General features: G+C 35.9%; 1 non-coding gene across 1 annotated transcript; it reads right to left on the minus strand.

Moving 5' to 3' along the window:
- Nucleotides 1–14,680: 14,680 nt before the first annotated feature.
- LOC128293568 (small nucleolar RNA R71) lies at nucleotides 14,681–14,787 on the minus strand. Its single transcript, XR_008283749.1, has one exon. It is a non-coding gene; the product is annotated as a small nucleolar RNA R71 (small nucleolar RNA).
- Nucleotides 14,788–27,959: the final 13,172 nt, after the last annotated feature.

Raw genomic sequence — 27,959 nt, forward strand, 5'->3', positions numbered from 1 at the left:
TCTATGGCAACATCAAATTCTCACTCTAACATATACTTATGACTATTAGGTATTTTTACCGATTAAGCCCTTTTGCTCGTTTTCACTTAAAACCGAGTAGCACAAGTTGTCTAACATAATTTTAAACCTCATGTAGTATCATAAAACACCAGAATACAAAAATTTTACCTATGGTTATTTTTCCAAATATAAACCCTAGGTTGAATTATTGCTAGCATAAGCTAAATCAAGTTAACGGACTCCAAAACGTAAAGAACTTGAAAAGCGGGTTAGAACGGACTTACAATTGAGCTTGGGAAGCTTGAAAACCCTAGCCATGGAGTCTCCTTGGTATACACGTCCATGGTGAAGAAGATGAGCAAAATTGGCTTTTAATTTTGTATTTTAATTCATTTTACCCCTAAATGACCAAAATACCCTTACTACTAAACTTTCCAAAAATTCCATCCATGTCCAATTTTTTCCCATAACTTAGAAATTGGTAAAATTCTATTTAATACCTCCTAATTAATATTTCAAATCAATGTCATACTAGAAACTTCTAGAATGCAAGTTTTGCAACTTATTCAATTTAGTCCCTAACTTCGAATTAAGCACTTTATGCATAGAATTTCTTCACGAAATTTTCACACAATCATGAAATCATATCATAGACCTCAAAATAATCATAAAATACTTATTTATATTTCAGATTTTGTGGTCCTGAAACCTCTGTTCCAACTAGACCCAATTTTGGGCTATTACAGTTCACAAGTAAAGTTTTTTTTAAAAAAAATTAAGCGAAAAAATTTATGAGAAATCAGTTGAGCTCCAACTTGATTTTAACCTTCATGTTGGGCTTCGAGGGTCCAAATAAAGGTCGTTGTATATATATATATGATCTCAGAAAGTGAATAGTAATGTTTCGATTAATCTGTAAATGTTCTGTATGTACTGGTAACAATCTGTAACCCTGTTTCGGTGACGAATACGGGTTAGAGGTGTTACATTTAATGGTATCAGAGCTATGGTTTAGTTGGTTCTCAGACCAAACGTAGTATATGTGAAGTTTAAAAACACATATCATTAAAATATGTGATAATGTGATATCTCTCGATTCTAATGAAATTTGTTTTACTTATAGAAAGAGATGTTTTAGAACCAAGCTAATTCTGATAATGTTAAAAGCGATACTCAAGTATACGAGTAGAAAGTTGATTATGATGAATTGATATAAAAAAGCATGAATAAATGTTTTATAATACATGTCGATGATGAATATTATGTTATATGTATTATTAAAAGCAATTTATATTACTACATGAAAATATTATGTTGATGACTAAATTACAAAATATATAAATGTAATATATGAAGTACATGATAAGGATTATTAGAGAATTATGAATGAATAGTGAATTTTGAAATATATTACATGTATTAAAGATACATAAGATATAAGTATATGAATTATAGGTACAAGGATTAAATTGTAAAGCATGTAAAAATATTATGCGAAAGGTGTAAAATGATATGCATGTATGAAATAATTTGCCCAAGTAGACAAGATTAGATCTACTAGGATGTTAAGGGACCTTAGCATGCTCTCTGATTATTAGCACGTCAGTGCTCTCTAATTATTAGCACGTCAGTGCTATCTTATTATTAGCACGCCAGTGCTCTCTGAATATTAGCACGCTAATGCTCTCTGAGTATTAGCACGCCAATGCTATCTAAATATTAGCACGCTAGTGCTCTCTGAATATTAGCATGCCAGTGCTCTCTGAATATTAGCACGCCAGTTCTCTCTGATTATTAGCACGCCAGTGCTCTCTGATATTTAGCACGTCAGTGCTCTCTGATTAGCACATTTGTGCTCTCTCTGTAGCACTTTAGTGCTCTCTGTTCATTAGTGCATAATAATGCACATCTGTATAAGTCCTGTATATCCAAAGTGTTCTATCTAGTCTACTGGGCCTCTGTTAAGTAAAAAAATAAACAATTTTCGTTACAAGGTAAAAGATTATCCCTGAGTAAAAATGTTAGTTATGATGAAGTAGAACTCGTAAAAGTACGGATAAATGTTTTATAATACTTGAGAATAATAAATGTTATATGAGAAAATATTTGAAAATTAAATTATGAGACTTTACGATCTATTCCCCTTTACTAGTACAATTATATACAATGGAATTCATGAGATTTATATTGATTTCAAAAGTGGAAAGTGAAAAAGTTCAATGGTTGAACAATTGATAATACAGTCAGAACTGAGAATGAGTTAATAGGTAAAGATGGATTCTGAATAGAGACATCAAATTTTTCTGAAAACTAGCTGGGATATACAGTACCACTGTTAAATAAAGAAGTTATTTATAGGAAAATTGATTTGTTCAAATATGGAATTTACAGAACGATTAACTGAAAATTTCTTCCGAATTAATTTCTTGAGTGAAATGAAAAATGTGAAATTATTGATGACTATACCAGTCAATGAATTGGTAAATAAATTGTAAAAATATTTGAATATAGCTATTATAAATAGGTATATTACAGTAAAAACTTTTGTTGGGAATTTTATATGGGTGTCTTATATGTACTGATATTTTTAGAAGTATATGCAACTGTTCATGTTTGGATGCTATAATCATTATATGGAAAAGGTTAGATAAATATGCTAACAGACAGAAATTGTCGCAAGTCTGATTGATTCACAAGTGGTATTACTCTATCTTTCTTTGGTTATCCAAGTCAATATATGTGATAGAATGCTTTATACTAAGATTCACATGATATTATCTTTTATTTCTGTTGGTGGAAACTCTGAATGGTGAATGTGCAATATTATTCTTCTAGACTCTCTCTGAGATGTTATCAATTTTTATATTATTCAATATAGACCATATCTGGGATATGGCATCAATGTGATATGTGATCTGTGTAAGACCATGGCTGGGCTATGGCTTCAGTGTGTGATATATGACTATGTGCAAGACCATAGTTTTACTATGGCATGGTGAAAACGAAGTACTCAATTCTGAAATTGTTCCCTAAATTGATTAAGAAAGGTAAGTGATAAATGGGCTTAAGAGATTGAAATTGATTAATTGTTGATATTGAGTTGAACTAAGTGAATTCATCGTTTGAAATTGTAGATGGCAGAAAATATTGATAGACTATATAAGTGTATTAATTTTGCTTGAAGTGAATTATGTGAAAACGATGATGTTATGTTAATGATGAATGTCAAGTCATATGTGTGTAATTATGAGAGTTAAGTTAGAGGCTTTACAACCTCACCCCCTTACCAGAGTTATAATTATGACAAAATTTCATGAGAATTATGTTAATAAAGTCACATGTGTAGAATTGGAGAGTATAGTGGTGAGATGATTAGTAAGGCATACAGAGACGAGGATAGTTTGAAAAGTAAATACAGTTCTGGAAAAAGGTATTAGAATGTTTTAAAGATCATTCAAGATATGCAATGTCATGGTTAGAGAAGAAACTAATTTCGGTAAATTGACTTGTTCAGATATGATGCCTAAAAAGTGTACTTACTGGAAAATTCTTTTGAATTAATTTTTGTTAATGAATGAAATATTATGGGATTAGGGATGACAGAATTAGTTAGATGAATATGTGGCTATTCATTTTCTGATGAAATTTTTATTGTATAAGAATGCTAGTTAACTAAAATGTTTGATGAGAGCAACGTTGGTCTGATTAAATTATGATTGGGACTTCTTCATTTTTCTTTGTTAAACTATTTTGTTATGTTTGAGATAAAAGTAAATGGTGAGATTCATGTGAAGCTATTTTTCTATTTTTACGGGTTGTTACTCTGCATTATATACGTATTGGAAAATCTTGATTATTTTGTGAATGTTGATTACATGATTGGCTTTATTTGCTGATGATTTTATTCCAACCCAGTTAAATGCCAAAGTGGGGTTTTCTTTGTGAAACTGAGAAGCTCAGAAATGTGATAATGGGTGGTAATCTAAATAAGTTTGGAGCGAATTTATTTCTGATTCTAAATTTCAGGTCGAACATGATTTTTGTTATTATTGTTATCTCGAGATAGAATGTATGTATAAATGAATCTGAAGTTTATATAGAAGTTTTTGCACAAGGCCCAGTAGTAGTTAGTCTGCTCATCCAAGAGAGATAAGATGTGCAGTTATGTGAGTTAGTTGTGCTAGTGATTTTATGTGTCTAATGATATTTTGGATTCGTATTCAGACATTGATTTGTTAACAGGTAAAAGACGAGAAACCAAGTGTATTTAGTACTAATACAGTCAGTGATGAGACGATTAAGTTATGAGATAGAATTGCCATAGATTTCGTATCGGGATTGTCATTCTCTCTGAAAAATAAGATTTTATTTGATTGTAGTTGATCATTTGACAAAGAAAGATTCGTATGATCATTTTAGTATGTACAAAATTTTTATTGAACAAATCAATTGAGTATAAGTAATTATGAGAGAATAAGTGAGATCTTGATGATATGCTCCGACACTGTATGCTACAGTCTAAAGGTTATTGGGAAGAGATGTTTGAGATTAATTCGGTTGTGATTCTGAGAAATTCTGTGGAAGTTTTTCATGAGAGTTGATAGCAACTTTTTCTGGTAAGATTTTCGGGGACGAAAATCCCTAAAGGGGGGAGAGTTGTAACAGCCAAATTTTACAGTGGTGTCGGAAACAGTGATTCGAGATCACTAAATCCGACGAGAAAGTTTAGAAATTTTAACAAATTATAATTATAGGCCAAGCGCGAAATTAAAAGAATTATTTTTAATTAGTGAATTTTACGATTTTAAAAGAATTAATCAGGAAAATTGGGTTGAAAACAAGGTATCGAGACCTCAGATTCATAAACCGAGCCATAAATATTTTTATAAATATTTATGGAGTGTTATTAAGTTAGTATTAAAGTTTCGTTAGAAAATTTTAACGTTTGGTTAGTCAATTAATTAAAAAGGACTAAATTGAAAATAGTGCGAAATTTATTTAATTGTGATTAAATAGTTTAAGTGATTAAAAAGAAAATTGGACCCAAATTGTATGGGCTGGACGGTTAGGCAAGAAAATCAGCAAAAAAAACAAGGAGAAACAAGGGCAAAATGAGAAATTTTGCAAATTAAACATATAAAACAAGACAAATTTGAAAAATCTAGATATATCATCATTTTTCTTCAGCAAAAACACCATGGGAAGTCTGAAAGCTGCTGGTTTTTCATACTTTGACATCTGTGAGTTCAATAATCTAGATATATCATCATTTTTCTTCAGCAAAAACACCATGGGAAGTCTGAAAGCTGCTGGTTTTTCATACTTTGACATCTGTGAGTTCAATTCTTGCCCTTTTCTTTGAGATTTTTATGTTTTTGTGACTTTTACAATTAGGTCCAAGTGTTTAATTCATTAATTTTTGATTTTATGAACAAAATTAAAAGCTATCAATGATAAGTGTTGGCTGTTTATGATGAAATAAAATGAATTTGAAGCTTTGATTTTGTTGTTTGATGATTTTATCAAGTAATTTCAATAGAAATTGATTTTAGGACCTAATTGTGAAAAAGTTGTGAATTAAGGTTTAGTGATAAAATTATGATTTTAAAAGGTTGTGTAATAGTTTAGAATGATGGAATAAAATGTTAATTGAGAAAAATTAGCTTAATAGATCGGCTAATTGAGCAAGGGCTGAATTGTATGACCTGTGAAATTTAGAGGAAAAATGGTAATAAACATCTTGAACTAAAACAGTTTTGGACAGAAGCAGTAGATTGACTTTGAAAAATCACCATAAATTGTAAAAATATAATTAGAGAATGAATAATATATGAAATTAAAGCAATTGAATTGTAAATTATGAGATATAATGAATTTTGTGAGACAAGGTTAGAATGAATTAGGGTTCCCCTGTATTAACTTTGGAAACTCACCAAAATTTGGAGAAAATTAATTAGAGGCTAAAATTTATATGTTTAGAATCCTTAATGAGTATATTTTCAATAGAAATCAACAAAAACATTATCCGAGTTCTGTACTATGATATAATTAATTTTTAGTGAAGAGAGGTCAGAACTGTCAGATAGTGAAATAGGGAAAACTTAAATGAATAAATTGTTACAGTTGGATAAACGAAAAATTCTGAAAATTTTATGGTGGAATGATATGTGAGTCTAGTTTCATGGAAAATTTACGGATCTTAATTTGGATCTCTGTAGCTCGAATTTTAAATAATTAAGTGATTATGACTCGTGTGAACAGCTTGATGTGAGCATTAATAAGTAAATTGTGAAATTGTACTTACAAGAATGTTATATACATTAAGGATGTGGAATGGAGAGGAGGAGGAAAAAAACAATTGATAAATGTTTATAAGAAAATAGTATGAGAATGATACATATCATGACATGTATATATATGACTAGTTTCAATATGATGCTTGTTGGGTATGAAGTTGGATTGAAATGTCTAAGGCAAGTATTTTATTCCGTGCATCTGAAATGTGGTATTTTATAAAGATATGATCTAGCTTTAAATATGAATGCTTGATGATTAAGCTGAAAATATTTGGTAAGATGATAATCATGGTATAAAAGTATAAGTGGTACCATAATAGACAAGGTAAAATGAGTATGAGAGACACATGTATGATGACATACAAATGCTATGTTTTTTTTTAATTGAGAATGTTTAATCATTAAATGAATACCATGTTATATGCTTTTGGTTTTGTATAAGTGTTTAAGAGATTAAGGTTGACCAAGGCTTGGAAAATAGCTTAGATATTGACCACACAGGCAGAGACACGGCCGTGTGTCTCAGCCGTATATGGAACATGACTTTAAGACACGGGCAAGCGATGTGGCCGTGTGCCCCTAAATTGATGATGATGTCATAAACAAAAAGCTCCATGGACAACAGACACGGGCATGTCCCAAGCCACACGGGCATGTGGAATCCACACGGCCTAATCACACGGGCGTGTGGGTACTATTCACAAGAAAAAAAAATTTTAAAAAAAATTAAGCGAAAAATTTTATGAGAAATCAATTGAGCTCCAACTTGATTTTAACCTTCATGCTGGGCTTCGAGGGCCCAAATAAAGGTCGTTATATATATATATATATATGATCTCAGAAAGTGAATAGTAATGTTTCGATTAATCTGTAAATGTTCTGTATGTACTGGTAACACTCTGTAACCCTGTTTTGGTGACGATACGGGTTAGGGGTGTTACAATTTCCCTTCAAGAGTTTTGGGTTTTTCTTTATGTTTTGTATTCATTATTTTTCTGAGTTGTTTACCTTTTTAGTTATGAACTAAAACCCCTAAATACCTAAGGGGAATGAAACCTAAGACAGATCTTGTTATTGTTATCTGAATTGTAGGATAAATATTTGACTTGTTCTTAATTATGTGCTCTTAATTCTTGTTTTGATATTCTAGGATACTGATTCAAGTTAAGCCCTTATTCAGAGGAGGAATAGACCCTGTCTAGGAGTACATGTAACGCCCCGTACCCGAGACCGTTACCGGAGTCGAACACGGGGTGTTAACGGACTTAATTCATTTGCTTACACAGTTCATTTTAAAATTTCCAGACAAGCTGGCTAACTGCATCACAGTCACTTTAAAAATCATATCTCGAGTTCCAAAACTTGAAAACTGATTCCGTAAATTTTTTCTGAAACTAGACTCATATATCCATCTACAGATTTTTTTCTAGAATTTTTGGTCTGGCCAATTAGTACAGTTTATTAATTAAAATCTCCCCTGTTTCAGGGTTCGACTACTCTAACCTTCATGTATTACGACTTAGATATCTCCCTGTACAGGGCTTCAATACTTATGCCATTCATTTCTAATGAAACTAGACTCAAAAAGGAATCTGTACATATAGAGCATGACTTCTAATTATCTCTGGTTAATTTATAGTGAATTTCCAAAGTCAGAACAGGGGATCCAAAAATTGCTCTGGCCCTATTTCACGAAAACTTAAACATCTCATAAAATACGGCTCATATGGTCGTTCCGTTTCTTTCATATGAAAATAGACTCATCAAGATTCGATTACATATATTCATTATTTAATTACATTTCTACTATTTTTAGTGATTTTTCAAACTCACATCACTTTTTGTCACAAGATCTAGTTTAAGGTAAATTTCACCTATTTCATAGTTTTCCATGAATCAACTAGCCATTTGTCATACATAGCACCAAAATGATCGTGATTAACCATTCCAATGGCTAATCATTACCAAGCATTTCCATACCACTCAATGAACAATATACAAAATGATTATAATGTTATGCTCAAAATATATATAAGCCATTTTCGCATGGCTATCCGAATATATACATTACCAAAAGGTACTTGATTAACAACAAAGGTCATCCTATACATGCCATTATCAAAGTTCAACTAAAAGAGTACCAAAAGGGCTTTGATAGTGTGGACGACTTCGACTTTGACACTCCACGAGTCCGATAGGTGATTTAACAAAATCTATAAAACAAAGAATCAAAGCAATGAATAAGCATTTTAATGCTTAGTAAGTTTAAGTAATGAAATTATTTACGACTAAAGTATAGCGTTCATATGACTAAATGAATAATTGCATATACGCATATTCCCAAAATCATACTTACTTCACGCTTCAACCAAGATATTCATACACGAGGATCAAACCTAACTAAGGCCTAAGTTTGTTAATCAATTGAGCGAATACTATTTAAAAGGAATCAACTTTCGATGCATATACGAAACATACCTTATCGTTTGGATTTTATGAGCGTATTAATTGAAATTATTACAGCAAGATTGCTCATTTCCAAACCCAAGTACCTTCGGGATTTAGCTGGATATAACAACTCGCACAAATGCCTTTGGGACTTAGCCCGGATATAGTAACTCGCACAAATGCCTTCGGGACTTAACCCGGATATAGTCACTAGCACAAATGCCTTTGGATCTTAGTCCGGTTATCATCCGAATAATCATGCACATATATCAATAAATCATAACACATCTATATTTCATTTTCATTACTAGAATTCAAACACAAGACACTTATCAACCATTACCATTTTCGACTCAATAGACACATACAAAGGGCATGATTTTGATTCGCTTTATAACATGATCTCTATACACATTCGGCTGCCCGTCATAAGTATAAGCCAATTACCTCAATATATAATTCAAGTAGAATCATTATATCATCGTTTATTTGTTATGCTTATATGTCATGACTTAATCCAATCATAAACTAAGTTCCATTACTCGAAGACTTACCTCGGATGTTGTCAAACGACTTCAACGGCTATTCAATTACTTTTTCCTTTCCTTTATCAGATTTAGTTCCCCTTAGCTCTTGAGCTTAATTTAACAAATAAATTGATTTAATCATTTTGAATATCATAGAGAAACTCAAGGTACTTAGCCCATATATACATTAGACATTAGAGTCATATATATATGAAATCATGAATCAAATTCAACATATTAGCCAATATTCTCCTTTAGCCGATTATCTAAGTCAAGATAAAATCATCAATATGCTTACCTATAGCCGAATGTGCAACATCAATCTATCACTATCACCTACATTCTTAATTAAAGGCCGAATATATGCAACATCAATCTATGTATTCATTCATGTGGTCGAATATACATATTTCAATATGATATCATTTCCATTTCATTTAACACTTAACATTTACCACATATCAATTAACCAATTTTGTTTATAATTACAAAACTCTTCATCTATTCATGCTCTCATATTCGGTCATCCATACCTATACTAACCATATAACTAAATAATTTTAAGTTTAAACATAAATACAACATTTTAGCACCATGGCCGAACACCTCATGAAGTTGCTAAGACCCATCCTTTTCAAATTCTCACACACACTCACATCCAATCCTTTTTATTAAGCACTCAAACTCAATCATCTTCATGCCTCATCACCACAACATCAAACACCAACCAAGAAAGACAACATCCATGGCCGAGTATCATCTCCATCAAATAGCAAAAATTTAAACCATGGGCTAGGTAGAATTCAAACTAACAACTAAAAATATGCATGAATTTCATGGAATAACATCAAACATACCTCAACCTAGTTACAAGCATGGCCGAACTTCTTCAAACCTTTCTTTCTTTCTTTTACTTGGTTTTTCGGCCAAGAAGAACCAAACTCTCACTTTGTTTTCATCACCCCCCAATTTCCATTACTTTATTACTAACCTTTTATTTTATTATTTCTAACACAAAATATTAACACAAAATGTTTATAATATGTTTTAACCCATAGCATGGCCGGCCACTACCTAAAATTTTGGGTAATTTGACATGCAAGTACAAGCATTTTCTAACATGCATTAATAGATCCTTATAGATTAACCTATCACATTTCAAAAGTGTCACACATAAGTCCTATTAACTAAATTCACATGCAATCGACTAAATCGAAGCTTAAAACTTTCACACATTCATATTCACATATTTTAGACAATAAATATTATATTCAAATACTTGGGTGACTCGGTTTAGCGGTCCCGAAACTACTTTCTGACTAGGGTCAATTTAGGGCTGTCACAGTACATTTGTCATAATTAAACAGAGTTGATTGCGCGCCTAGAGATAGGGTGACAAAGTTTTGCCGGATTAGGGTGAAACCTAATAAGGGGATCCATAGATCGAGTTAATGCAACCCTAGGGAGTTAATTAAAAAGAGATTTCAATTATTCAACCTAGGGTTAGACGTTGTTAGTCTCGAGAGAGATAATAATATAACTTAGGAATTTCTACGGATCAAGTCAAATGAATAAATCGTCCGATTCAGAGTGAAATAACAAGTGAAGTCTAGGTAAATTTTTCCTTAGGTATTTTCTTAATTCAATCGCTTTTCCAAAAGTAATTCCCCAATTCTATTTTCTGTGAATTCTTAGTTTAGTTAACTAGTTAGTTAAAACAAACCCCATTATTTTTAGGCTAGATAATAAAAAAAGAAGTAAATACTAGTACTCGTAGTTCCTTTAGGTTCGACAATCTTGTCTTGCTGAATTATACTACCATTCGATAGGTACACTTGCCTTAATCGTGATAATAAGTTTGTAATATCCTGATTTTGGGCCTAGTCGGAATAGTGGTTTCGTGACCACAAAATCCGAGATAGAAATAATTATTTTATGATTATTTTGAGGTCTATGATATGATTGCATGATTGTGTGAAAATTTCATGAAGAAATTTTATGCATAAAGTGCTTAAATTGAAATTAGGGACTAAATCGAATAATTTGTAAAACTTGCATTCTAGAAGTTTCTAGTATGAAATTGTTTTGAAATATTAATTAGGAGGTCTTAAATAGCAATTTTACCAATTTCTAAGTCTATGGAAAAAAATTGGACATGGATGGAATTTTTGGAAAGTTTAGTAGTAAGGGCATTTTGGTCATTTAGGGGTAAAATGAATTAAAATACAAAATCAAAAGCCTATTTTGCTCATCTTCAACCCCATGGCCGAATATAGCAAGGAGAAACCATGGCTAGGGTTTTTCAAGCTTCCAAGCTCGATTGTAAGTCTGTTCTAGCCTCGTTTTAATGATTTTACGCTTTTGGAGTCCCTAGCTCGATTAAGCTTATGCTAGCAATAATTCAACCTAGGGTTCATATTTGGAAAAATACCCATAGGTGAAATTTGTGTATTTTGGTGTTTTATGATAGAATATGAGGTTTTAAACTATGTTAGACAACTTGTACTACTCGGTTTTAAGTGAAAACGAACAAAAGGGCTTAATCGGTAAAAATACCTAATAGTCATAAGTACATGTTAGAGTGAGAATTTGATGTTTCCATAGAAGGGAAAAATGATCAGCATGTCATAAAACATAAGAAAATAGGCTGAAGTTTAATTTACGAGCTCTGGGGCAAAAGTGTAAATATGCAAAAGTTTAGGGGCAAAACTGTAATTTTGCCAAAATATGATTTTGGGTCAATTTGAATAATGTGAGTCCTAATTAGACTATATTTTAAATGACAGAGCAAGGAAAACTGAAATTTGGGCTAAAATGGGGAAAATACCAAGTTGTGGACGAAATGGTAAAAGTAGCCATTTTCGCATACGAGGTAAGTTCATGTGTAAATGTAGTAACATAATTGTCATTTTAAGCAATTTAATGTTGTGTATATGATATGATGCTGATTATTATCATGAAATATTATGCCTTGTGGTTATTGTTGAATAATATGTAATTATGTGAATTACTTGATGAGTATGAACTATCACCGAAGTATCAATTTCGATATTCCGTGGAAGATGGCAAAGATGTGTGATCGAGGAAAACGCCCGTTTGAACCTTAGGAATAGATTAGGATACAAGTGACATGTCACTAGGATGTTTGGGCATCCGAACTCGTTGAGTTGAGTCCGAGTTCACTTATGGATGCAAATGTCCGAACTCGTTGAGTTGAGTCCGAGTTCGAGAGATGTAACTAGGCATCCGAGCTCGTTGAGTTGAGTCCGAGTTCACTTATGGATGCGAACGCCTGAGCTCGTTGAGTTGAGTCCGAGTTCACTTATGGGCGGGTTACATGGTAGCTTGGCTACATATGTGGCACTTATGTGCAAACTTTCCATGTATCCAATTATATTCGATGTGTTCAACGGGTAAAATTCTACTCAAATGGAGGAATACTCGAGATGAAAGGGATGTATTGGTAAGTGTTGTGAAATGAATACTTTGAACAGGTATGTATTTAACCCTCGAGTTGAAAACTCGATATAACAACAATATGGTAAGATGATAAATGAAAATGTGATATGAATGTCTCGGTGATGATTATGCAAATGATGTTTTATGTTTGCGCATATAGTTGTGTTACTTGCTATTTGCATGTGACCTTACTAAGCATTTATGCTTACTCCCTCCTTTTCATTCCTTGTAGTGTTGACAAGCCAGCTCGAAAATCGGAAACGGTCGGAGGCACGCTCACACTATCTGTATACCATCTTGGCATAATGGCTTGTATATTTTGAGTATGGCATGTATAGCATTATAATCATTTTGTGTATATGGTTTTATGATATGGTTATTGAGTGGTATGGAAATGCTTGGTAATGATTAGCCATTGGAATGGCTAATCATAATCATATTTGGTGTTATGTATGCTAAATTGCTAGCTAATCCATGGAAACCATGAAAGAGGTAAAATTTACCATAAAATAGATTCAGTCAGCAGCAGTGACGTGAGTTTGAAAAATCACTAAAAATAGTAGAGATACAATTAGATGATGAATAATATATGGAATTGAAGAATTATGAGTGTATTTTCATATGGATGGAACAAAACAGATAAATGAGTTATATTTTATGAGATGTTTAAATTTTTCTGAAACAGGGCCAGAGCAATTTCTGGATCCCCTGTTATGACTTTGGAAATTCACCATAAATTTTTCAAAGATAATTAGAAGTCATAATTTATATTTACAGATTCCTTATTGAGTCTAGTTTTATTAGAAGCAAACAGTATAGTCATTGAAGCTCTGTACAGGGAGATATTTGATTCGTAATACACAGAGGTCAGAGCAGTCAAACCCTGAAAAAGAGGAGACTTTAACTAATAAACTGTACTAATTGGCCCAACCAAAAATTCTAGAAAAAAATTAGTAAATAGATATATGAGTCTAGATTTATGAAAAATTTACGGATCTTAATTTCAAGTTTTGTAAATCGAGATATGATTTTTCTTGTAACTGTGACGCGAGTAGCTAGAAAGCTGTGAATGTAGAAACAAAAGATTTGAAGTTCTTATTTTGATAAATTATGTTTGGTAACTCCTCAAGCTCGACTCCAGCGACGGTTTTGGGCGTGGGGGCGTTACAAAGTTAGTATCAAGAACGTTTCATTTATAAATCTTTAAAACCTGTTACAAATATCACGCATCAAGTTTTTGGCGCCATTGCCGAGGAACTAGGATATTAGGAAAACTCAATTTTTATTACTTTAGCCACTTTACTTTTCTTACATTTTAAATTTTTATTTTCTTTTCTAATTTTTCTCTTATTTTCTTCTGATAGGTTTTTCTAGTTTATGACCAGAAGAAACCCGTCAGGACCACTACTTTTTGACGATGAGATCGACCGCACAGTTCACAGAAAAAGACGAGAAATAAGGTGAAGCCTAAAATACACAGAGGACGAGCAAGAGGACAATACTTCAACCACAACCGAGAAGATGGTTGAAAACCAAGAAAATCCGCTACCTCCTGCAATTGTTGTTAATCAGAATCCGACTCCGCTCACTATGTATGATTATGCTAAACCTAATTTAACAGGAACTGAGTAAAGTATAGTTAGACCTGCTATTGCTGCAAATAATTTTGAACTGAAACCTCACACAATTCAAATGATACAATAGTTTGTTCTGTTTGACGGTTTGCAGGACGAGAATCCCAACGCTCACTTGGTAAATTTTGTAGAATTTTTTGATACCTTTAAAATTAATAGCATTTCTGATGATGCCATTCGCCTTTGATTATTCCATTTTTCATTGAGAAACAAAGCTAAACAATGGTTGAATTTGTTACCGTGGGGGTCAATCCCTACTTGGGAACAAATAACCGAAAAGTTCTTATTAAAATATTTTTCGCCGGCTAAAATAGCTAAATTACTTAATGATATCTCTTCTTTTGTGCAGATGGGTTTAGAAACACTCTACGATGCATAGGAGAGATATAAGGACCTTTTACGAAGATGCCCTCACCATGGGTTACCACTCTGGCTACAGGTTTAAACTTTTCATAATGGCCTAAATCCTTCGACTCGATAAATGGTTGACGCAGCTGCTAGCAGAACCATCAATAATAAAACACCTGAAGATGCCTATGAATTTATAGAAGAGATGTCATTAAATAACTATCAGTGGCAAGTCATGAGGACAAAGCCAACAAAAACAGCCAGTGTTTACAATGTTGATTCGGTCACCATGCTCTCTAATTAGGTAGAACTTTTGTAGTTCTTCACAGGTTCACCCAGTAATACATTGCGAAGCAAATGGAGGTGGATCGAGCAATTCAAAATACCCACCTTATGGCCACAACATGGAGAATGAGCAGTTAAATTACATAGGTAATAATCCTCGATCTCAAAACAATCCTTATAGCAATACTTACAATGCAGGTTGGATGAATCACCCAAAATTTTCATGGAGAGGCCAAGGAAATCTAAAACCACCACCCCTCCAGGCTTTCAGCAACCACTATACCAGCAGGAGAAAATGTCGAACCTTGAGGAGATGCTAACCAAATTCATCTCGGTGTCAGAGACTCATTTTTAGAATATCGAGACGGCACTCAAAAATCAACAAGCATCAATCTAGGGGCTCGAAACTCAGATTGGACAGCTCGCCAAGTTGATTTTCGAACAACCACATGGTAGCCTGCCAAGCAACACTGAATCTAACCCAAGGGAACAGCTCAACACAATTTCCATTCAAGATGAAGAAGAGCTAGTGGCAAAACCAAGGCCAGAACTGATGGTAAGCGAAGTAAGAATGAGGTAGGCGAAAACAAACAAAAATCGGTAAGTCCAGAATATAAACCTCGTGTGTCATACCCCAATGCGACAAGGAAAGACCGCTTAGATGAAGAATTTGGTAAATTCCTTAAACTTTTAAAGAAACTACATATTAACTTACCGTTTAGTGAAGCACTTTCGTAGATGCCAAACGTAGTCAAATTTTTAAAAAAGCTTCTAACAAATAAACTAAAGTTAGATGAAAGGTCGCATGTGGAGCTGAATGCGGTTTGCTCAGCCATTCTTCAAAATAAGCTACCCGACAAACTAAAAGATCCAGGGAGTTTTACGATCCTTATTTAATTGGTAGTTTAGATTTTAATAATGTGTTGGCTGATCTAGGGGCTAGTATCAATGTTATGCCTTACAAATTGTTTAAGCAACTAGGTCTAGGGAAACCCAAACAAACTAGGATGAGCATTCAATTAGCAGATAAAACTATCAGATTTCCTAGGGGTATCATTGAAGACGTACTCGTTAGAATTGACAAATTTATATTCCCAGATGATTTTGTTTTTTAGACATAGAAGAGGATAGTAACGTTTCTTTAATTTTGGGAAAGCCCTTTTTAGCAACTACTAGAACAATTATTGACGTTGGCACAGGTGAACTCACACTTCGTGTAGGAGACGAAACAATAAACCTTCAAGCTCGCAACTCGAACAATACATCAAAAATTGAAGGTGATTGTACAAATCATTCTACTAAGACTGATCATACAGTGCAACCTATTTTGCAAGAAATAAATTCGAAGGACACACATGAGCCATGTTCAATCCACAACAAAAAATCTACCCATGAAGAACGAAGGTTACGAATTGAGGAGTTAGATGAATGGATGACATTTAAACGGAGAAAACACGATAAACCAAAACTACGCCAGAACGAGTTCAATGCCTCACCAAATCAACTTAAGGTTGGAGATAAAGTTTCATTAGATGCCACAGATCCTCACATTGACACTGCCAAACTGAATGAGGAATTCCTCTCACGGTACTTAGCATTTTCCCATTTGGTACAGTTGAGGTAAGTCACCCCAAATTCGGCACCTTTAAGGTAAACAATACCCGCCTTAAACCTTATTTTGATGGGATTCATAGCAGGAATGAGGAGTATAAACTTCTTGAACCACCATGACCATTCACCAGAGAGGTAAGTCGAGCTTAGACTATAAATAAGCGCTTCTCGGGAGGCAACCCGAGTACTAACAATATTAATTTCTTTAAATTTTAGTTTTAACATACTAACTGACTCATGGAATGTAGGCTTTCTAAAGCACACACGGCCAGGCACACGGGCATGCCTTAGGCCGTGTGAAAACAGGGCAAAATTTTCCCAAAACACAGGATTCGATAAGTCGCCACGGCCGTGCGTTAGGACCGTGGGCGCACCTACCAAAACAACATGAGTGTACGACACTCCTGTGTCTTAGAACCGTGGTTGAAACTCAGAAAATAGCATCGACATTCGCCACTCCCGTGTCTAGAACCCGTGGTCGAACCTGTCAAATTAACACGGGCGTTGGCCTATATACAAGGGCGTGGGAGAAGCGAACGAAGACAGACTCGGCCATGCGACACGGCCGTGTTCACCCATACGCCCAAGGAACACGGGTGTGGACGAAATGTCAAACGCGCCCAAATTCAAAATTGGCGAATCACACGAGAAAAAATTGGGGAACACGGGTGTGTCCCCTGGCCGTGTGTCCCAAAATCTATAAATACCCTTCACTATTCATCATCTTCTTCACCCAAAATCCCTAACCCTAGCCGCCAAGAGTCCACACGACCCCCCTGCCACGCCCGTGTGCCGCCTCCAACTCCATTCTTGACACCCATTCTCATCTTTTTAGCGTTTGTTTACTCTTTTCTCTCTATTTTCTTCATCCCTTTTACTAATTTTATGATTCTTATGGTTTTATTTGGCAGATTTTTTATTTATATTCATAGTTTTAACTATAGTCATGCTTATACGTTTATTCTTTGCCATCTGTTATGAAACTCATATTATTATCATGCTAATGATACACCATAAAATTAATTATTTTTTATTATGTTTGCTAGTAGTTGTGACTGAGATTATTAGTTTTAATTTATGACTTTTGCCTTTTTGAATTTGTTTTCGTCTTACCTTGAACATTCATTACGAAGAAATAATGGTTTTGCTTATAAGGTATACCATGTCGTCTTCACGAGGAAAGAAAGCTGCCGTCCCTGCTTCAAAGAAAAGGAAGGGAGCGTCATCCTCATCGGGTCCTACTGTGGAAATTTGTCACCCTTTCCTGCAGTTCCCTATTAGGCCCCAAGAAGAACTTTTCCAGATTTTATGGGCTTGACCCTTGGAAGTGGGCCGCTGTATAGACTAGGCTGAAGTAGAACAAGTCCAACTCACAGATGCAATTCGGGCCCTTCTCACAACCGATCCTTAGGGCTTTTCTTTGAGATTGTCTAGCCGACATATCTCGAACTCATGATGGAACTCTACTCAATGTTCCATCTTCAGGCCATAATGGCCCGTTTTGATGACCCGGGAACATCCAATTTTGCCTCGGTGGTCTAGTCCACCAGTTGAACGTCCTAGAGTTTGGAATCGTACTGGGCCTTTACACTGAGGAGTTCATGGAGGAAAATGAGCTCCATGCTCTTAATCGCCACATCCATCACTCTCCTTCACGGTGTTGGAACGCCCTCACCCCCAGCGCTGCCTCCTACAATCCTAGCTGCTCTAAGGCATCAGCTCTCCCTCCATCTCTGAGGTACTTACACGCTATTTTGGCTCACACGTTAACAGGAAGGCGAGAGAGCATTGGCGTCGTCAACACTCACGACGCCTACTTTCTATGGTGTATGTCGTAAGGGCACGTCATTGACCTTGCTTATGTCATTGCCCTCACCATTCAACATCAGACGGAGCGGCATAGGAAGGGGGTCATCTCCATTGAGCCCTATATGACACGATTGGCTCGACACTTTGGGCTCCTCAAACACAACAGCCCAATCATCGTCCCTCACTCTCATGGGCCAGATGTCCCCACAGGGCATCACAAGCATGCTAAGTATGAGGATGATCGAGGAATGACGTGGCACCTTCCCTCCTCAATACCGTCTTGCCCAATCCACTGAGGAGGAGGCCCCCGAAGACATTACTGATGATGTCCCTCCACGTAACAAGGACCCATCGTCTCAGCCACCACCTCCTTCTCATCCAGTTCATGTAGCGGCTTCATACGCTACATCTTTAAGCGCCTTACTCGATTCGAGCAACAGCGTTTTCAGCGCTTTGATAACATTGATGCTACTCTACAGCAGATTTGTCAGCACTTCCACATCTCATCGCTACCCCTACCTCGTGAACCATCTAGCGATGAAGATGTTTAAAAACTTTTATTTTTTATTTATTTTTATGTTTTTATTTTTATTTTAAAACTACTTTTTATTTTTCTTTAAGCTTGTTTTTATTAGGTTTTATAATTTTTATTTAACAATTTTTAATTTTGGCTATTTCATATTGAGTAATTATGCTTCTTTATATTTCCTAAAAAGTTCCTGATTCTGTCACAGTTATAAAGAGCTCCTAAGCTCATCATCGTATAGGAACTAAAAACACCACCGGGAAAGGTTCTCCACGACTGCCATGTCCTGCTCGACCACGACAATAGCTACCACCAGATATAATATTCTTTTGGCATAGGACTTATGGACTAATGAACCTCTACCACCACCGAAGTATCCTCCTCCACCCTCACTCTGATTATTCTCCAAAACTCCAATTTAAGGAAATTCATTCATCACTCAGGAAGTTTCACTTTTCTCCCTATTTTCTTTTTATTCTTTTCTATATATCTATCTTTGTCCATTGCAGGCAATGTACATCTTAAGTGTGGGGGGTATTCATTTCACTATCAGACAAATCCCTGAATGATTGCCTTTTTCTCTAAAAAAGCTCTCATATCATGTTTAGGATAAATTTGATTGATTTATGATTTTTTATTGATATATCTTAAATTAAAACATAGCCATTCATGCATTGATTATTTAAACTTTAAGACATTAGAGAAATAAGCATAATAAGTTGATTTTTAAGAATTTAAAATTTTAGGTGGTTTCCCCAAGTTTAGGTATTATCTTGAATTGAAATCCACAAGTATAAACATCAAAAAGCCATAATTTTTTGTGAGATCTTGAGCCTTCAAGAGCATCTATTAATTCTTTCATGCTCACTTTTATTATTGCTTTAAGTGTGTCAATATCAATTTTTTTATTCTAGAACTTGCTTGATTATGCATGTTAAGACCACACTATTTGATTTGATATGTCAAGATGATAGAGGCACTTAGGATTAACCCACTCATGCCATGGAAAGCCTACCTTCACAATTAACCCTTAGTGAACCCCCTTGAGCCTAACAACCTATTCATTGATTTACCCTTAATATTAACCTAGAACTCATTATTGTTGAAATCCCCTAAATTAATTTGATCCCTATTTTTGTTGAGATTTGAATTGAAATAGTTGCTCAGCTATGACTGGTTCTTAATAGTTAGTCTATGTTATTTGACTTGTTCTTAAAAAAAATGTATACATATTAGTAGTAATCTTTTGTTTTTGAGCTTAAGCATTTAAATTCCATATTCTGATAAGAAGCTCTGTTGTGTGCAAGTGATGATTAAATATTTTTCTAGTTAAGTAATTTTTCAATTCAATCTTGATTCTAACCTTTTCTTTCAGCTTGTGACCACACCCCCTAACCAAGCCTCATTACAACCCTCTAAAGACCTTTTGATTGGTGTATCATCTCAATTTATAGTGGTGGAGATTTGATTTTCATGCAAGCCTATGGTAATAACTTTTCATATTGACTGATGAGTGCTAATTTCATTGACCTTAAACACTTTAAGTGTGACAGCCCTAAATTGACCCTAGTCGGAAAGTGGTTTCGGGACCACGAAACCGAGTCTTATAAATAATTAAAGGTTATATTCTGTGTTTATGATGTGCGCAAATGCTTGTGTGATAGTTCCATACTTTAATTTGGTCAGTGTATGTGAAATTTATTAGTAGGGACTTATGTGAGACAATTTAGAAATATGCTAAGCAAGTGTTCAAGTGGCCTATTAATATATGTGGGAAAGTGCTTGTCCTTGCATGTCAAATTAGCCAAATTAAAGCATAGTGGCCGGCCATGCTATGGGTGGAAACATGTCACAAACATGTTATGTTAGTGATGTATGTTAGGAAAAATAAAATAATGAGCATGGTAATTAAATAATGAAAGGGAGGAGTGATGAAAAAAAAAATGGTCTCATCCATGCCCCCCCTTTTGCCGTGAATGGAAGAAAGAAAACAAAGAAAAAAAATGTGTGTTCATCCTTGAACATCTTTGGCCGAATAGAAGAAAGAAAGGAAGGGAATGAGCTTGGAGAAAAATCAGCTATGAAGGCTCACTAGATTAAGGTATGTTTAATGTTGCTTTGAAAGTTCATACATCCCTTGGATGATTAGTCTAAATTCTAACTATCTCATGAATGGATTTGGGATTATTAGAGAGTTAGTATTCACTAAGAGGCTTCAAAAGTTTTAGTTGAAGCCTTGAGACTATTAGCATGTTAGCTATATGGATGTGTTATGAGGCTTGAGGTATCTTGAGCATCCGCCATGGTAGGAAGTAGAAGGAAAATATGGTTGTTGTTAGATGAAGTAGAGTCTAACAAATGAGCACATATGTGCATTATTTGCTAGATGGAGAAGAATCAGCTAGCAAGTTGTGTGCTAAGGCGAATATAATTTTGTATATTAATGAGTAATGCATGTGTTGAATTGATGGAAAGGGAGAGGATGCTTTACTAGTGTATATATGTGTATTGGCCAAGTTTTGAACTTGAAACAAAATGGTGTTTAGTCCATACAAGTGACCATACTTGTAGAAAGTATTAAGTGTTGCAATCGGCCTCAACATAGACATGTATGTTCGGCCACATGAATGAGTACATAAGTTGATGTGTATGTTCGCCAAAGGTAAGCATATTGATGGCTTTATCTTGACTTAGAAAATTCGCTAAGGGAATATTAGCTAATATGTTGAATTCGATTCGTGATTTCGTATATATGTGACTCTAATGTCTAATGTATATATGGACTAAGTACCTTGAGGTCCTCTTTGATGTTCAAATGAATTGTGTTAAATTGCTTAATGTGATTAAAAATGCATGACCATTGTGTAATTGAGCTAAAGGGTGGCCATATGACCTATTAAACTCCTTGTCATATTCGCCATAAGCTAGCATAATGAGACTTTAATAAGTTAAATTTGTTTTAATTAGCTCAAGAGCTTAGAGGACCACAGTTGGATAAGGGAAGGAAAAGTTATCGAATAGCCACCAAATCGCTCGACCACATCCGAGGTAAGTTTTTGAGTAATGGAACTTAGATTATGATTTGATTAGATCATGTTTTAAGCAAATCAAAATCATGCTCTTTGTATGTGGCTATTGAGCCGAAATTTCAAGTGTGATAAGTGTCTTGTGTTTGAGCTTTGGTAATGAAAATGAAATACGGATGTGTCATGATTTATTGATAAATGTGCATGGTTATTCGAATGATGTCCGGGCTAAGTCCCGAAGGCTTTGTGCTAAGTGGCTATATCCGGACTAAGATCCGAAGGCATTTGTGTGAGTTACTAATTCCGGGCTAAGCCCGAAGGCATTAGTGCGAGTCACTAAATCCAGGTTAAGTCCCGAAGGCATTTGTGTGAGTTACTATAACCGGGCTATGTCCCGAAGGCATTTGAACGAGAAGCTATATCCGGTTAAATTCCGAAGGTACGTGATTCGGGAATGAGCGATCTTGCTGTAAAAATTTCAGTTAATACGCTTGTAAAATCCCAACAATGAGGTATGTTTCGTATGTGCATTGGAATAGTTGATTCCCTTCGAATAATATTCGCTCAGTCGAGTAATGAGCTTCCGGTATTTGGCTAAGATGATCCCTTATGTATGAATATAGGGGTTGGAATGTGAAGTAGGAATGATTTGAGAATATGTATATATGGAATTATCCGTTTAGTTATATGAATGCTATACTTCTGATGTGCTTAAATTCTTTGCTCAAAACTTACTAAGCATTTAATGCTTACTCCGTTTCTTTGATTTTCTGTTTTATAGATTTTGGTTCTTCAGCTATCGGACTCAGGATTTTGAAGTCGAAGTTGCCCACACTATCAAACCTCCTTTTGGTATACTTTTGGTTGAACTTTGAAATGGCATGTATAGGACTACCCTTTTGTTGTTGGTCATGAACCCTTCGGTTTTGTGTAAATTTGGATAGCCATGCGAAAATGGCTTAAATATACTTTGATCATAGCATTGTAATCGTTTTGTATGCTGTCCGTCGAGAGGTATGGAAATGTTGGTAACGGTTAGCCATGGGAATGGTTATTCATGATAACTTTTGGTATATGTATGACAAACTCTAGTTGATCCATGGAGGATCATGAAATAGGTAAAGTTTACCTTAAAAAAATAGATGCTGGCAGCAGCAGTGATGTGGATGTGAAAAATCACTAAAAATAGTAGGAATAGAATTAAATAGTGAATAAATTATGTAATCGAACATTGATGAATCTATTTTCATAGGAAAGTAACAAAACGTTCATATGAACAGTATATTATGAGATGTTAAAGTTTTCGTGAGACAGGGCCAGAACTGTTTCTGGATCCCCTGATCTGACTTTGGAAATTCATTATAAATTAACCAGAGATAATTAGAAGTCATGCCTTATATGTATAGATTCCTATTTGAGTCTAGTTTCATTAGAAACAAACGGCATCAGTATTGAATCCCTGTACAGGGAGATATCCAAGTCGTATTGCATGAAGGTCAGTGTAGTCGCACCCTGTAACAGGGGGGACTTTAACTAATAAACTGTACTAATTGGCTTGACTAAAAATTCTAGAAAGACAATTTTAAATGGATATATGAGTCTAGTTTCAGGAAAAATTTACAAAACTGGTTTTCGAGTTTTGAAACTCAAGATATGATTTTTAAGGCGACAGTGATGCAGTAACCAGCTTGTCCGGAAATTTTTAAATGGACTGTAAAAAAAAAAAGTGAATTTAGTCTGTGAACCCCTCGTGTCCGACTCCGGAAACGGTCTCGGGTACGGGGTGTTACAATTTTATTGGTATTAGAGCTACGGTTTAGTCGATTCTAGGACTACAGTAATACGTTTGGGTCTAGCTATACTTGCCATTATGTGATTATTTGATAGTGTGGTGATTTCTGACAATTGAAATGTGTTTATTATAGTAATGGATCCCGATCCCGACCGAAGCGGTAGTGATGATCTTGAGAGTGTAGCGCTGCTCCCAAGACAAGGGACAAAGACCGCGGACTCTCAACCTAATGCTAGTAATCCGAACGATGAAGCTAGACAAGCTTTCTATTGCGTGATGAATGATTGGTTCAACCAATACATTCGAACTAATACTGGTGTTCCACAACCTCCATTCCCGACAAATACCACCTCAAGACCTACAATACCTCCGTGAATCGACCAAATAAGGTCAAATAAGCCCCAGCTGATGTAATCCGAAAACACGGGCTATGAATTTAAAGCTACGGACAGCGATGATGCCGAGCAAGCTGAATTTTGGTTGGACAACACTATCCGCATCGATGAGCTATCTTGCACACCGATGAGTGCTTAAAGTGTACCATCTCCTTGCTACGTGATTACGCCTACTATTGGTGGAATACGTTGACTTCACAGTTGTGCCTAGAGAGCAAGTAACTTGGGAGTTTTTCCAAACCGAGTTTCGAAAAAGTATATCATCGAGATTTATGGATCAAAACGGAAGGAATTTCTTAAACTTAAACAAGGTTCCATGTCGACACCGACTATGAACGAAAATTTGTAAGGCTTAGCCGAGACGTGACGAGAATTCATTTCCTCGAAGCCGTAATGTGTAAACGTTTGAGGATGGATTGAATGATGATATAAAGTCGTATGTTGGCATATTGGAAATCGAGAATTTGTGGTACTTGTCGAGCGAGCTTGCAAAGCCGAGGAGCTCAAGATGGAGAAAAGAAAAGTGATATGGGAGCAAAGGAGTTTCAGAAGAGGTCTTGGGAGGCCCTTTCAACATCATCGAAGAAATTTAGAGATGATTTGGGCGATCTAGAGACACATTGGGTTTTTCTAGACGAGACGGTGATCGACCCCCTGTGAGTGCACGAGTCACTTCGGTCGCTAGTGCTGGAAATGATCGTCGAGACAGAACGGAGTGTCGGTATTGCGGTAAATGGCACTCGGGGAGCTGTAGATTCCATGACCGCTCCTGTTACAAGTGCGGGTCAGCCGACCACTTTATCAAAGATTGCCCGAGGTTGTCTGAACAGAATGCAAATCAGAGTGGGAAACAGGGTGCTACCACTGCTTGGGGTAGACCATCTAGAAATACGGGCAATGCTAGTGGTGGTCAGAGAGGATCTAGAGATGCTGCGACCAGATCTGAGGCTCGTGCTCCTGCTAGGGCTTATGCTATTCGCGCACGCGAGGATGCTTCCTTGCCAGATGTTATTACCGGTACTTTTACTCTCTTTGATACTAATGTGATTGCTTTGATTGACCCTGGTTCTACCCATTCTTATATATGTGAAACCTTAGCATCCAGTAAGACTTTACCTATTGAGTCTCATCGAGTTCGTAATTCGGTGTCAAATCCCTTGGGTCGTTCGTGCTTGTCGACAAAGTGTGTAAGAAATGTCCCTAGTAATTCGAGGTTCTGCTTTTCCGTGGACTTGATGCTTTTGCCGTTTGATGAATTTGATGTTATCCTCGGTTTAGATTGGTTGACTGTGCATGATGCGGTTGTGAATTGCAAAAGCAAGACTATTGATTTGAGGTGCGTAAATAATGAGATAATCCGAGTTGAGTCTACGGACTTAAAGGGGCTGCCAGCTGTAATATCATCGATGTTGGCTCAGAAATATGTAAGAAAGGGGTGCGAAGCATACCTTGCGTATGTACTTGATGACAAAGAGTTAGAAAAGAAACCCAAATCTGTGCCGGTGGTTTGTGAATACCCGGATGTTTTTCCTGAAGAATTACCGGGTTTACCACCTGTTCGGGAGGTAGAGTTTGGTATTGAGCTTGTGCCTGGGACTACGCCGATTTCGATAGCTCCGTATCTTATGGTACCAACCGAATTAAAAGAGTTGAAAGCTCAGTTGCAAGAATTGACGGATAGAGGTTTCGCTCGACCAAGTTTCTCACCTTGGGGTGCACCAGTATTGTTTGTGAAAAAGAAGGACGGAACCATGAGGTTGTGCATCGACTATCGTCAGCTGAATAAAGTGACAATAAAGAATAAATATCCATTATCGCATATTGATGATTTGTTTGATCAACTAAAGGGAGCCTCAGTGTTTTCAAAGATAGATTTGAGATCGGGTTATTACCGGTTATGAATTCGAGATTCGAGATATACCCAAATCGCTTCGAATCGAGATACGGTCACTACGAATTCTTAGTGATGCCGTTTGGGTCTCTAATGCCCTCGCGGTATTTATGGATTTGATGAATCAGATCTTTAGACCGTATTTGGATCGGTTTGTAGTTGTGTTTATCGATGATATTTTGGCCTATTTGAGAAATGAAACCGATCATGCTGAACACCTGGGATTAGTGTTGCAAATTTTACGGGATAAGCAGTTATATGCTAAGTTCAGTAAGTGTGAGTTCTGGTTAAGAGAGGTTAGCTTCTTGGGCCATGTGGTATCCGTATCGGGTATTCGAGTTGACCCAAACAAGGTTTCGGCCATACTTAACTGGAAGCCTCCGAGAGATATTAATGAGGTTCGAGCTTTTGGGACTTGCTTACATTACTACGACGGTTTGTAAAGGTTTCTCGATGATAGCCACACCCATGACGCTACTTCAAAAGATGTTAAGTTCGAATGGACGGAAAAATGTCGAAAAGTTTTGATCAATCGAAAACTTATTTGACCGAAGCTCGATTCTAGTGCAAATTCGAATCGTGCAAAGAGTTTGTCATTTATAGTGATGCCTCCCTACTTGGGTTGGGTTGCGTATTGATGCAAGAAGGTCGAGTTGTGGCCTATGCTTCGAGACAACTGAAGCCACATGAGAAAAATTATCCAACCCATGATCTCGAACTAGCTGCCATCGTATTCGCTTTGAAAATATGGCGACACTACTTATTTGGGGAGAAGTGCCATGTATATTCGGATCACAAAAGTCTCAAATATTTGATGAATCAAAGAGACTTGAATCTGCGACAAAGACGTTGGCTCGAGTTGTTAAAAGATTATGAGCTTGTCATTGACTATCACCCGGGAAAGGCTAATGTGGTTGCGGATGCCTTAAGTCGTAAATCACCGCTTGCTTTACGACGATGAATGTACACTTGTCCGTTCTATCCGACAATGTGTTATCGGCGTAATTAAAGGCCAAACCATTGTTGACTCATCAAATTCGTGAAGCTCAGAAAGTTGATGATGAATTGGTTGCAAAACGGGCTGAATGTGTTCCGAATGTGGAATCAGAGTTTCAAATTGATGATGACGATTGTTTGAGGTTCAAAAATCGGTTGTGTGTTCCAAGAAATTCAGAACTCATTTCGATGATTCTGAACGAAGCTCATTGTAGCCGAATGTCAATTCACCCGGGGAGTACGAAAATGTACCACGACCTAAGACGCCAGTTTTGGTGGCATGGTATGAAACGAGACATTTCCGATTTTGTCTCGAAGTGCTTAGTATGTCAACGAGTGAAGGCGGAACATCAAGTGCCTACGGGTTTACTCCAGCCGATCATGATACTTGAATGGAAATGGGATCGAGTCACGATGGATTTCGTATCTGGGTTGCCAGTATCGGTAAGTAAGAAAGATGCGATTTGGGTTGTTGTGGATAGATTGACTAAGTCGACTCACTTTATCCCCGTACTCACGGATTTTTCATTGGATAAACTAGCTGAATTGTATGTTTCTCAGATTGTGAGATTACACGGGGTACCGATTTCTATTGTGTCGGATAGAGATTCGAGATTCACCTCGCGATTTTGGAAGAAATTGCAAGAAGCTTTGGGTACCAAGCTGCATTTTAGCACCGCTTTTCATCCACAAACCGATGGTCAATCCGAGCGGATAATTCAGATACTTGAGGATATGTTGAGATGTTGCATCCTTGAGTTTAGTGGTTCATGGGAACGGTATTTACCTTTGATTGAATTCGCTTACAACAATAGTTTTCAATCAAGTATTAAGATGGCACCCTACGAGGCTTTGTATGGGCGTAAATGCCGACGCCATTGTTTTGGACCGAGCTCGGTGAAAGCAAAATTTTCGA

The sequence above is a fragment of the Gossypium arboreum genome, chromosome 5 (genome assembly GCF_025698485.1).
Source record: "Gossypium arboreum isolate Shixiya-1 chromosome 5, ASM2569848v2, whole genome shotgun sequence".
Taxonomy (NCBI): Eukaryota; Viridiplantae; Streptophyta; class Magnoliopsida; order Malvales; family Malvaceae; genus Gossypium; species Gossypium arboreum.